General features: G+C 30.7%; 1 long non-coding RNA gene across 2 annotated transcripts in view; it reads right to left on the bottom strand.

Annotated features, from left to right (window-relative positions):
* Positions 1-14,920, bottom strand: part of LOC128203758 (uncharacterized) — a 340,403-nt gene that overhangs the window by 205,919 nt on the left and 119,564 nt on the right. For both annotated transcript variants that reach the window (XR_008256036.1, XR_008256037.1), the window contains exon 3: positions 10,141-10,221. This is a non-coding gene — a long non-coding RNA (uncharacterized LOC128203758). The remainder of the gene's footprint in view (positions 1-10,140; positions 10,222-14,920) is intronic.

Here is a 14,920-nt window from a genome sequence, read left to right as displayed (position 1 = left end):
TTATGATTTCCTCTGGAAAAAATACATGAGTAAGATATAGCTTTTTAAGAAAATTCACTAATAATATTGATATATTAAACAATATTTTTTAAGTGTAGCATTAATGTCTTCTCATAATGATACGTTAAACAGAACACATTTCGTTGTCGAGCAAATAAGCCTGGTAAGCCAAATACTAAAACCCATTAATACAGCTATTAGTACGAAGCTGATATTATTGATTCTTATGCATTTTTCTGATTGGTGATCATCATTTAAATGGTAAGCCTTTAAATTTGCATCTTAGTATTAATAAGCAGTTTTTAAACAAAGTCAGTAAACTTATATGTTAATTAATTTCTATGTTTAACCGGTTAGAGAAAAACGAATGTATTTGACATAATTTTGACATAATTATTTGAGCTCTTCAAAAACATAAAATAAACTAACTCTGTGAATGTGCAAAGTTCCAAAATTCTATATGGTAAGTAAGTAATACCTCAAATAAACATGATTGAATTACGACCAAACCATCTGAGTGTTGTTTAGAACACGAATTCTAGAGATAATAAAAACGTCGGATTTGTTGTTCAGTCATTTGTTGCTGTTGCTGTTGTGTTATTGTTTGTGATTTAAATTTGTGTCTACATGATCTAAGAACATTACAAATGTTGGGTATCGTGAAGTTGAGCGCTAGAAATGGTTTGAACAGAAGCGAGTTCGTATTTTCTTTTATTGTCAATACTAAAAAAATACAGTATTGGTGTTATATAAAATATATGCAAACTTGTAGTTTTGAGAGTCTCTGAAATTGCCCGAGAATTACAAGGCCTAAGATGTTACCTTCTTAAAATAAACACCGTCTATTGTGAAACGTTCTCGCAAAGATGCTCTAATTATATGCTGTGTCTCACTTCAAGTTTTGTTTGTTAATTCTAATGTTTACATTACTTAACTCGTTTGTGTTAATAGTATAATGAAAACTACAGATACATGACCGGTAGACAAATATTAAGCAAACACCTGTTAAGACCTATTGTGCGTTCAATAAAATGATAAAATTAGTAAATATTGGAGTAGACATTTCCAGGTATATTGAAAAATAAAATATTTCATTTGATCGTACTCGTCTAGACAATGCCATTTCAATGTACTCTGGACAATGTAATATATATTTGAAAATAAACTAGATAAACGCATGCTATATATTTATTCAACCCAGTATCACTACCCGTCATTGTGATATATACATGCATTATCCCCCGATATGTGATTGATTGCGTTCGTGAACGGTTTATGATTTAACTCAATTGTTTATACATTCCTTCCGTTTCTTTTCGTATCTTGTGCATTAAGGATGGATGTATTCATGTAGTTTATAGCATGTATAGTCAGCAGATCAGTATGGTCAGAATAATGTATTATAATCGGATAGTATAACCTCTTGTTAGGTCTATTTCAGGGGACAAAAAGTGTTGTCTGCTAGAAAAAGAAAAAAGAATTCAATGTACTTTCTGTACAGACACTCCGGCAGTTTTATGGTTGTTTAATAATATTTCCACAACGTGTCCCAATAAAACGATAATTTATAAGCGCAAGGTTCATTATAATGTTGTAATTTTTCATGTCTCGAAACAATACCATTGCACACAATTTGATACGTTGAAACAGGGATCGTTTTGCCGTTGAAGGCACATGATTTTCGATTAAGTAATTTAAAAATGCATTAACAGACACCGGCATTTTCATAGTTGTTTATAATTCAAGCTTAACCACATGCTCATTTAAAAAAAAAAATAAATCAAAGAATTAACAAATGCAATTATTTTCACATTTAAAATCAGATTTCTTTACGGATAATTAACACTCGTTAGAATTTAAACGGAGGATTATCTGCATTGGTATATTTCAATGAAGTCATACCTTTCAAACATTATTCCGTACCTGGTATTTACTTGAAAGTGAGTAATGTTGATATAATATGTATTGATTATCAGGATATGTAAATGCTTCCGTACATAACGGAATAATACAATTAGTTTCCTCCTTATCAAGAAAACAAATAAGGAGTTATATTCTAAGTCCTATTTGCATTCGAAGTTTACAGGACTGAATAATAAGTACACTACTTTATATATGATATCCCGTGGATTGCATAAACATATGAGTCCGATAAATTATCGAAAAAGTGCTTCATTATATTGATATACTTATCAACATATCATATTAAGTGCAACCCAAATGCTTATCAAAATGATTTATTAAATAGAACAAGTTTCGTTGTGTACCAATTTATACTTGTGCGCTAGATACAAAAATAATAAAACAACTTTCTGTTTAGATTGGACATACTTGCTTGTAATAAATTTTCCCGTTTGCTACTAATCAAATTATTGATTTTTGTTTTATTTTGCATTCTCATTTTTCGTTGATGTATTGAATTTTAATTGCCTGTTATTGGCATATGTTCGATAAAGAATTGCAATGTCATAGATGTTACATTCCTTAAATAAACACACTATATCGATGAAACAGATTAATTTGAAGTAATTTTTCGGAAGGAAGATTTACTTCTGAAGTGTTATTCCTCACATAATATAACAATGCTTATTGTGTTTATTATAAAATGATAACTACAGGCACACTGACATTATAGTTTAGGCAAAATGCAAAATGTATACTATTAAGCATACAGCAAGCATTCCAAATTAGTGAATAATTTGTATTGTTCCAAGTAAAATGAAAATTGGTATAGAGTTTAATATGTAGACGAAAGGTACCGTATAACATATGCTTACTGCCGATTGTGACTAAATTAGCAATTATAAGGCTAACATTAAAAAGATCAAATAACCTAGAATTGCCATTCTTAATTTTTCTTCCTCTTCTTCTTCTTTTTTATCTTCTTCTTCTTAATCCTTCTTATTGTGTGCGTTAAGTTATAACTGAGGATAACCCTCTAAAGTAAATTAGATTTTGGGCTATATGCGAAAATATGTTATGATGTTTTTTTTTCTTTTAGAAGACATTTGTCGGTGGGGAAATGCGATTATTCATCACTTAAATTTCCTGCTTTCGATTTCTAATCTCTTATATCAGAATCCAAAACAAAACTGAAGATACCAGTAAGGTTTTTTACTGATCAAGCGAGTTTTATTCTCAATGCTATTTGCACTCGGAAGTTTACTGGGTTCAGTATTAAAAGCTTTACTTGAAGTACAATTTCCCGTGATTTGCTATATATATTAATGAGATTTTTTTTAAGGTAGTGTTTTATTATATTTATATAATAAACAACACGTTTTGTTTTCAAAAGTGCAGCCCAAACGCTTAATCTCAATGATATATTAAACAGAACAATTTCATTGTTAAAACATTTATATTTTTTCGGTAGATACTAAAAGCCATAATACAACTATAAGTTTATCAAATAAATGGATTTGTCTTAAAGTTTACTTCATAGGAAACATGTCAGAATTAGGCAGTGAGACAATACAGTTATTTCTGAAAAAATGTTTTCTAAAAGGTCAAAACGTTTTTTTTTATCTAATATCAGATTAAAAAGGTGCGGGCTGTTAGTCTGAATATCCGACAGATAAAAGGTTAAAAGTAAAAACATTAAAATACCACAATGGAAATAAAATACATTTCATTGATAAATTAACGCTGACGCCTGGAATGTTAAGAGCATGCTATTTGCATATGTTCGAAATGAACGGTAAAGAATTTCAGTGGCATAGATGTTACCTTCTTTTAATAAACACACTCTATCGTTGAAACAGATTAATATGTAGTAATTTCTCCCAAGGAAGCTTTACTTCTGATGTGTTTTTCACCACTTGAAGTTGGCGTTTTAATATTCTCAAGTGTACATAACATCGCGTGTTTTGTTTATTATAAAATGCAAACTACAGGCCAACTGCTATTACAACTTTTGGCAAAATGCAAACTGAAGTCGACTATTAAGCACACGAGACAGAGACCGTTCTTAATTGCTGATTAATTCTCATTGGTCCAAGTTAAATTAGAGCAAAGTTCGGATAACTATGGAAGAGTCTAGTGCAATCCGCCTATGAAAACATTCCGTATAAAATATGCTTGGTGCCGATTGTGGCTTAATTGATGAATTAAGGCAAAGATAAAATGAATTAAATGACCAACAATTGCAATCAAAAAAACGTACTTAAGCTCTTTCATTGTACACGTCACAAAATTGTACTTTAAACACATTGACGTCAAGCAGGTATTTGTTGTTGTTTTTTATTCATTCAAAAATTTACCATAGAGATTGACAACAATCTTTGGCTATATTAAGTGTTTTTGTTTAACGTACAATCTTCACATTAATCTGGCCGTTACCATCATCAGATGAGCATATCCAAAGGCAATGGCCCAATGAGTATTATATCTGACAAGCAAGATGTTATAGAAATAAGAGATCCTAGGTTATTATCTTCATCGCCTGTAAACGTTATTTACAAGCCTTGCTCTGATAAACGTAATATGGTAATGTGTTAAGATGATGTCAAAGATATCTTATCAACCTCATTGAGTGTTATCATGGAAAGATAACAAATTACTTTAAAACGTGCAGTCGCAAAGCATTTAAGCGTTTATCATATGTGATTTCACCAGACTGAAGGAATCATGACATTTTGATTAATGAGTGAATTATTTAACATTCAATATATTATTTTAGCTTTTTCTTTAAAATATTTCCTTATTCTTGAAGACCTCAGTAAAGATCCTAGAATTTGATTGCATATCCTTTTTCTAGACATTTATTTGATGTAATCTATAAAATGAGTTTTAGCATGATGGGTTATTCAAATGATCACTATGAGATTTGAAATGGAAATTAATTTCTAAAATGTTGTAGTCAATACTATGCATCCCTTTGAACCAATTCAATTAATCTTAATCCGAATTACTAAATTTAATAATCCAGCTGATTAAAATGGCTGTTATTTTGGGATTCTAGCTATTCTTGAAATTGTGAATAGTTCTGAAGTCCTGTATACAGCTAACGATAACAATCGTTCACCTTATCCAACTATTTTGACCTGTATCCGTGTTTTATCTACGTTTAATCTTAGGTGAGCAGCTGTAAGCTTTACCTTAATTTCAAGTATTTAATTATTTTAAAGTATTCTGATTGTTATAGCGTTTGGAAATTCACAGTTTAGTAACGTTTAAAATTTTTGCTGTTTTGTCCTAAAAAGAAGTAATGATCGTACACATCTATAATAATGACGATCATACTATACAGCAGAGAGCGTAAATTTTTAAAATGTGAATGACATAAATTTTACATTGACACGCTACAAAACTGAACTTTACGCTACAAAACTGTATTTTAAACTTTTTTGTGGTTTAAAAAAAGGCGTTGTTAATTGCTACAAAAGCAAATGTAACAAGTACTGAGAATAATATATTTACGGCGTTTTGCAATATCTGGGTGTGTTACAGTGGTATGACATGTGACCCTATAGCTATACCCTCATAACTTTTGTACATCTCAAACTAAGCATGTTTGTGTAAAACATGATTGTTTCTTTTAGGTCTGTATCATGACATCGTTTAGAGTTTAGAGTGGATAAGCATTCTCCAAGCAGACATAGAAATCTTATATAACTAAATGTAAATGGTAACGGCGAGTGCACTGTTTTATTTTCTTGTCGGATATTGTTATATTGTCTGGCGTATAAAGTGTACATGACCTTATCACACCTTGAACGTTTTATGTTTAGCATCTGATAAATATCTACCAACAAAAAAAAACGTATTTCCGTCGGGGTTATAAACCAACAGTAATAAATTAAATAACTCAAACCATTTTGATTGAAAGGTCATTCAATTCTAAGTGTTAATTGACATGAGCTATTTAATAGAACAAAGTGGGAATACAATGGATTGCTTTAACCATGATAAAATCATTTAAATCTAAGCTTTCGATCAAAAGCTTTTATATTTGTACTGAAATATGGTTTTGAACTTTTCATGAAATAAAACATGTTTAAACCAAATGATGTTTAAGTTTTAAGAGCAGATAAGCCTTCATAACGGACACTGAATCAATAGAGTAAAAACCATTATCATTGTTCACCGCTTTTAAACATGTTTTGGCACGCCCGTTGCTAAATTTTATCCGAATTATCAATTTCATTGGATTCTAAGCATATTGTATAATTTCCCAATAGAGCAATTCCCATCAAACGCCAAAGACAGAGTAGTAATTTGGCCATGTTAGAATCCAATTATGGGTTATTTACTGGAAAACAGATAAACAGGTAGACAATGTGAAGCCCAGTACATTAGGAAAGTAAATTTAGCGAAATCGCTCCACTCGTGCATTTTAAAAACAAACGCCAATTATTTATATATTTAATCTTCTGATTTACAGTTGTTTCTTTTCAGAAGTAAGTAGACGTAATCCATCAATTGGGAAGTAATTATGTTTCTTTTGAGAGAGAGAGAGAGAGAGAGAGAGAGAGAGAGAGAGAGAGAGAGAGAGGGGGGGGGGGAGTAAAAATAAAGCCATTAACAGATACTTATACTATAATATCCACAGTTATTCTTATTTCTATGCTTTACTAACTTTAAAATTGAAAAAAAAACAGAAACATGAATGGATTTTTGCTGACGCTAGATATAATGTTTTCATACAAATACACACATTTAGCAAAACATATATTAGAATTTCAATTGTAATATCGTAAACAACGCATGAAAACATCGTATGGCAATAGTGTCAAAGGCTTAATTCCAAATTAATTCTACACGTTGAAACTTATCCATCAGAAACAAACGGACATGCGTATAATAGCATAATTGTGAATTTCAGATGTTTGCAATAAAGGCTTAAACTATGTTTTAGTATGACCAATAACTGCATACTTTAATCCAACGACGTTTTTTTTAACAGAAACAAAATTGCATGCAAAGTTCATGCTCAAATAATGTTTAATTTAGTATTGTGTTAACTTCAGAGCAAATGCTGTATTTGATAGTTCATTACGGGTTCATTACGCTGATTGTAGTACTTCTTCGAGTTGCAAGTTGAAAATAAACAGAATATTGCCAATAATAGTGAAATCCTGATTTAAAATTTCGACAATAATAATGTGTAGTAAGCCATTCGCAAACAAGTGATGAACAGCATCCCCTAGGCTATTTGTATTCAATTTTACACGAAGACATAAATCCCACAAGCATTTGTTACTATGATTGTGAAGTACAAGTCTGTTTTATTTACGCGTTATACTTTGCTTTATATTATCATAATATGCAAAAAATCATTAATTTTAAACAGCTTTTAAATATCACCATTCTACAGAAAAAATATGATCATGGTTAATTTAAGGTCAGTTAATGGTCAATTTAGCACGATTGTAAGCATCATTAAAAATGCAGTATATGTGTAATAAAAGGAGTGCAGACTTCAGACGGAACATTTTCAGCTGATATACGTATAAAATGCCAGCAATAAAATATATTAGCACATCATGTTGAACGAATCGGTATCATCGGCCTCTACAACCGGTATTTAATGTTAATTAACACTTGATCATTTTGACATTTATCATTCTAAAATAGTTTTTTAAAAGATAAACAAATCATTTTCAGAAAAAAAACACTACAGGAACGTTCTTTAAGAAGATAAATTGTATCACAATTGCATGTTGGCCTGACGTTTCATCATGTTAACAGTCTTTGATTATCAACTCTTAGCATATTTGTATTGCAAATCGACAAAATGCTTACATTGTAATGTATAAGACTTGAACCTATAGTTACATTTGTTTAAGTATGGCAAAACAATGTGTTGTCATTAGTTGACTCCAACCAACACAAGAAGGGGCTTCTATCGTTTTTGTAGTTTATTTAAGCTGACATTGGATCTTTGAATATATTCTAATATCGTACTTTTTCGTAGTATAGTCGTAGGCTCACTCGTGTGTTTCTCTGTTATATCTGAATAAAGTTTCCATACAATTCACTTAACAACTCTAGATCTCGAAATTTAAAAAAAAAACATTCACGCGGTTTTAACTATAAGATGTTTACTGACACGATTCTTAACATATAGTTCTATATTAAACAGATGCTCCTTATTGTCATGGCTGTTTAAATATACGTTTTGCATAGGTCACATTGAAAATAAAGCATTTACAAATGGAAATATTTTCTTATTATCAGCAACTTTTGACTTAGTTTACTAAATTATGTTCAATTCATGTTTGATGGTTGTTTATAATAGAAGGCAAAAAACCTCAATTTAATCTAACCATGATACAATTCGATTATCTTATTCTGACTCAGAGATATTCACCATACCTGTTAAACGATTATTTATTTTAGTTAAATAGAGATGCATAAACATACACTGGCATTTTCATGGCTATTTTATGCTACTTTCACCACATGCCCATCCAAAAATATAAAATTAACAAGTGCGATTTTCACATTCAAAATCAGATTTCTTTACGGATAATTAAATCTTTTTTTGAATTTGAACGGAACTTGGTTATATGTCAATAAAAGTATTTTTTTTGGAAAATGCACCTTATGGTCTTTGGACTGTATGTATGCCAGGCCAACCCGGATAAATTAATCAAACATATAACATTATGTATGTTTTCAATTATATTCAAATGATAACTATATTGCTATAAATTTGCAGGAAATTAAAACATAAAAGGACAATTGAAGGAATATGATTTGAATGTATTCTAGAAAGTTTAAGTTACTAAATAGTTATAATAACGATAAACGTATGGCATATGGTGAATTATCATTTCAATCCTAATAGACATCTCTGTGTAATCGTTCCGGTGAAGCCACACTTCGTAAGTTGTTATATATAAACCCACGATTTGTTAATGAAGTAGTAAAAGATTCTGAATGATTTGAACTTTTCTCTTGTCATACACTATTTGTTTATGTCCGTAAAGTAGCACATCCAGGATGGCCTTATAACATTCAAAATATACGAAAAAATGAAAGTTATATAATTTGAAAATCTCGGTACGGTCAGTTGTATTGTATGTTGGCTGAGTATCCCGCAGTCCGCTTAACGACATACTTAAATCATACTAAGTCTTTTTTCATCTGTGCACATTCGCTTCGCATGTAATCCACTCTCCCATGGTTTCGCTCAGTGGGGTATTAATAAAAGCTCAAATTGTTCGGCTTGGTAAACATTCAGAAAGTTTTATGAAAGTTCATAATGAAATGGAAATGTCATTAAGCATTGCCATTAGCAAAACATGCGATTATTTTAAACATCTATTTGAGAATAAATGAGATTTTTCTTTGAGGGCATATCATATATAAGTGAACTAAAGCGATAAATTGCTGTCAGCTAATATTTTTGCTCTAATATACTTTTATATATTTATTGTATATCTTAAACCTTAACAAACATTATATCTACTTAATTAAGATTATGTATGCATATCTCCTCTTTCGTAGTTTTGAAGTTCATTACTTTTAAAAGGTTAAATAAAATCCAAAGCAAGTGTTTGAACTGAATATACCATTTAATAATCAAATGACTGATCAAAATATATACAACGGATATAAGTTCAAATATTGCATTACCTACACTCGTTTTGAAACTAATCTGTGCATAGGATGATGATTAATTCTAGAAATTGATCAGACCTATCTTTGAAACAATGCTATATACGCCAAAGAAAATAAAGGCTAATTAGGTCAAAGCGCAAGTAAAGATTATATCTAAGTCGGTTTCACGCTCTTGTGTGTAATATATAACCAACAGTATAACTCATATGCCATAACTTAAATTACAATAATAATTTAAAATAAAATGTTATGTTTTGATATTAATGTTATTAAATTTATTTATTAAAAGTTATGTAGCAGATGCGTTACAAATGTTTAGAGCTGACAGTCAATATACTAATTAGCTACATTTTATGAACAGTATGTGCAGTTCTTTTAAAGAAATATAGCTTAGGTACTATAGGGAAGCTTATATTTATTTTGAATGAAACATGCTTTTTATATATCCCGGCCGAACTAATGTTATTACAAACGATACATATATTAAGACATGTTCAATGTCTTTTTTTCGTTTATATGTACTGTCATATTACCATTCTAACGATATATAATAAATATATAATATTTGCTTACAGTCATGTGTCACATCTTTGTATTCCAATAAAGATAGCAGTCTAATTAGTCCAAACGATTACCCTCTAATGGAAACTCTACCTGTAATGAGAAACAGACGTGATTAGAAAACAATCATCGTCTTATAAACTCCGAGCTGTTACGACGTACTTTTTCATTTGCAGCAAGGCTGAAATGGTCTATTGGATAATACCTTTCTTACCGGCTGTTATGTTGAAAATTTACTTTTTATGTATGGCTTTTAAAATATGTATGTATATTGGTTTAACTTAAACAAGACAGTAATACAATAATACTTACGTATATAGCATTCATATATTATAATAGACATGTTAGACATGTAAATGTACACAATATGAAAGAAAAAAAAACTGCAAAAGAAAAAGTCCCTTTGGTCACGTATAATTCTGTCTAAATGTATTTATTACAAAAGCGTTACAGTGTTGTTTTGTGTTTTGTACAAAAAAAAGTTGCATTATAAATAACAAATTTTGGATTATTTGGCTTTGAGGATTTTGTCATTAAAAAATAAACATCCTTAATTTTACCGCGTCTTATATTCGATTATAATAAATATATAATAGATAAAATATTGTGGTTTCACCAATGGGTTTTCAAGGATAAGTTAACCAGCTTTGAACTTTCAAGTAAAGTTCCTCTCACTTTTTCGATTTGGCCTAGAGCAGCCATATGTAACACCATTAGGAAAATATTCGTCAATATACATTCACAACATGAAGGATTATTATCAAAGGTAAGCCCACATACGCAAAACATCAGCAGTATACACAATTCATATTATGCTATTCACCTGTCGTTTTTGATTAACTGCAGTTTGACATGATATCTGATTGTGTAAGCGGAATCTCCAAACTTTGTGTATCAATCTTAGTTTTTTAATCAGAAAACATGTTTCTGAAAAGGCCTTACACACACACTAATACATATAGATTGATGGTTTATGCAAACAAACGCTGCGATGGACCATCCTTCCGCTTGTTTTATATAACAAAAGAAAAAGTGTACGGAGATAATCAAAATATGTTTTTGTCTGAAACTTAGAAGATATGTGTGATAGTTAAAAATTCAAATTATGTACGTTTTGTATCATATATTTCAAGAGTTGTCATATATAGTTATTTTTACATTTTACGTTCTATGAATCGGTAATTAACAGTGTAATTAAAAGTGTAGTATGAAAGTTATTTCTGAAGAACAAACACATATTAATTGCTTTAGGTAACATGAGTATGGCAGCTGTGCAAATTATCACTAGATGTGCTTGAATATCAAAACCAATATTTTGGAAGGTATCAGAATTATTCGTTGACATTCTCGTTTGCTATTTGTAAACGAAGAAGACCTTTATAAGAATGTTTAGAAACGAAAATGTTTGTCTCGCCTTTCATTCCGGTTAATATCTTATTGTCATGCAGCTTATCTATAATGAAATCCCTCATTTATCATTTTTTTTTAATTTTACCTTTAAAATGAAGTCAATTCATAGTTTCGGTACAACTTTTTTCATACCGTCTACGTGACTCGAATTTCTTAAATATTTCTTTTTAAAGGTGCAGTTTAAGCAGCATAATTTGTCGCTTTGTGTTTATGTTTATTGCTTCCATTTCGTTATTTACAAAGAACTCAAAACATGCAATGCATTTTAGCAATATTTGCTTTGCTGTTTACAAGCAGTTTATATTACCACCTTTAATAACAAAACGTGTTTAAAGATGACATACTGAAATAAATGCAAAATGATCCTACAATCTCTTATCATTTACATTGTTAAATTTATAAACACATCACTGTCAAAATTCACGATTTTCTATTAAGTACAGCCATTGAACAGATCACTAAGTGCTCTGAACTCTTCTCAGCCTAGAAGCTAATGCTTGTATCACTGATACCCCGACAATCGGGTCGATATTGAATAATTGCAACTAATTGATACTATAACTTAAAGGGGCTGTCTCACGTATGATAAAAAAAGCGAAAGAAAATTGGTCGAAAACTGACATAAGCTTGATATCGATTTGTACAATGCATTGAAACTTACTAACTGAAGAACCACATAGTTTACAATGTATTTAACTTTAGCAGTTATTTCGTATTATTCAATTAAAAAAGATTACTGGGTATGTCTACCAGGTATAATTCATTCCTTATGCATGATTGGCTAGTCGGTGTTATCACGTGATATTACCAAGGTAGGTGTTTAGCTTAATTATGTCACTCGATTAGTGTAAGGCTTTGTAGCTCGGTGAGTAAGACGCTGAACTTCAATTTTGACGAAGCGGGTTCGAACCCGGTCTCCGACACAATTTATTTTTTACATTTTTGTCCTTTTTTCCAATTATGATATCTAAGCTTAACAAATTCTATTAAATAATTGTCCTGAGATTCGTTACAGAAAAAACTTTTTTTGGTACCAATCTGTGACACAGTCCCTTTAAATCACTCATTAAGTTTTCTACACCCTCATTTCCTTGATTAGCGTTGATAGACGAGATGTTTTAATGTTAAAAAGTATATGCTCCGAGAACCTCGGAATGCCCAGGAAAAAAAATACATGGCCCCAATGGCTAAAATAATCTAAAGTACGTTATTACAAGATAAATATAAGCACACACAATTTTTGTTATGTGCTTTGTTTTCCGATCAAAGGGTAAAGACTTTTCAACGACATTTTTATGACGATATAAATGATAAGCAATTATTTATTATGTGAAAAAACATAAGCAAGTTATTTGGCTAAATGCAATACGATTTAAACCTGATAAGTTATTGATATTTCCATAAGTTTTAAGGTACAAAACGAAATCATCAACAATTCAATTTTATTTCATATTATCTAGCTTCACATTATTGAGCATGTTGAAAGTTAATTTGGTAATTTCTACAAAAAGTATATAAAACCACATTATTATTTAAGTATGAATGTATTTTGACTGCGTCTGTGTATTTTGTATTTGTGTAATGTGACGATGAGCTTATGCTTAAGTCAATAAAAGAATATGTGCTGCTATGTTCCGATTAAAATGATTCATGAACTATTCTGTACCACTATTGCCTAATTGGTATATTGCGTATACCTTGTTTAGGTGTTAGCGAAGACCATTTCATAAGTATTGTTTTGCATTGGGAAATAATCCTCAAATCTTATTAAAAGCCTTGACTTTTATGTTTCATCGGGGAGGTGTTGCATTCTGTGTTTCGTCCCTAAGTTACTGCCCTTTAACGTCATGTCATGAAACAGACCAGATTTAGCTATTTATTCTTACCAGTAGTTCAATATTATTTTATAGTTGTTTTATCCACTTTACATTGAATTGCATAACCCAAATTGCGAAAAGCATATAATGAGAGAAAATATGTTCTGCTTCTTTAGCGAATTTTATTGTCTTTAATGTTAAACCATATTTCGATGCCTATTCGATAGCAAGTGCATATGTTAAGAAAGATTACATAATTGAAAATACCACCCAAGAAACTTAATTGATATAAATTAGATTGATAAGAAATCTACAACAAAACAAATAAAATTACAAGCATCCCATGTAATATCTACATTTTTATAACAGTATCAGCATAGTATTCGATAATCGGAGAAACATTTCTTTACATCCACGTGGTCTCTGAAACCTCATACTAGATCGGAACGGTTGTATGCCGTAGACTAGGGAAATAAAAAAAATAATCTATTGCAGCGTGACCACATTCATGTATTTCGAATCAAACATAAATGTTAAATGGAGCAAAACTTAACCAGGCTAACGGAAATACTATGATCAACACGCCTAGCAAATGCGATAACGAGAACATGGTTTTACAACAGGGCATGAGCGGAAATGATATGGAAATATGGTGTGAAAAATTACAACACGAAAACACTATGATACAATCATACTAATTGACTGCCTATGAGATACAAATAAAATGTGAGATATTGTCATGCGTAACCTATTTATATGCACTGTAGAGAACGTTGGATGCTAAACATACATCAAAGGTTAACGGCAGTCGTTTTTCTCTTTGAGACTCTCATTCGAAAGTCATTTAATAGCTGCCCAATGATAGTAAGGATTATATTTGCAAATGGATAGTTATGCAATTATATGTCAATGAATGGCAATAGTTATACTAGTCAGTGGAGAGTAGTGGTAATATTTGTCAATGGACAGTTGTAATATTTTGTTTTCAATGGATAATATTGGTATTATAAGTCAGTTATCAGTAATGGTTATATTTGTCAATCGACAGTACTGTGATGGTAATATTTGTAAATGGTATTTTGGGGTATTATCTGAACGGTAATGGTAATATTGTTCAATGGACATTAGTGGCTGTATTTGCCAATGGACGGTTATGGCAATATTTCGCAAAGGACGGTATTAAATGCTAATTTATGTCAATGGACGGTGTTGTTTGTATTTGTCAATGGACGATTATGGTAATAAATGTTCATGGAAGTATGTGTTGTATTTGTCAATGGACGGTACTTGTAAAATTTGGAAAAGGTAATGCTAATATATGTCAATGGACGGTAGTGGTTATATTTGTTACTTGACATGTTAATATTTGCCAATGGACGGTAGTGGTAAAATTTGTCAATGGACAGTTGTGGTTCTATTTACCTTACTCGTTTGGGATATAGACCGGATTGTGGGCACCCAACACTTGCCATAACATTTATCAATAGGAAAACAAATTGAACATCTATCGGAAGGAATGTATCAAGTTTAAATTTGAAATCAATGAAGAAAACCATAGCATATAT

Source organism: Mya arenaria, chromosome 9, assembly GCF_026914265.1.
Source record: "Mya arenaria isolate MELC-2E11 chromosome 9, ASM2691426v1".
NCBI classification, from domain to species: domain Eukaryota; kingdom Metazoa; phylum Mollusca; class Bivalvia; order Myida; family Myidae; genus Mya; species Mya arenaria.
Note: the sequence above shows the minus strand (reverse complement) of the source record. Positions and strands in the feature narration are given on the sequence as shown.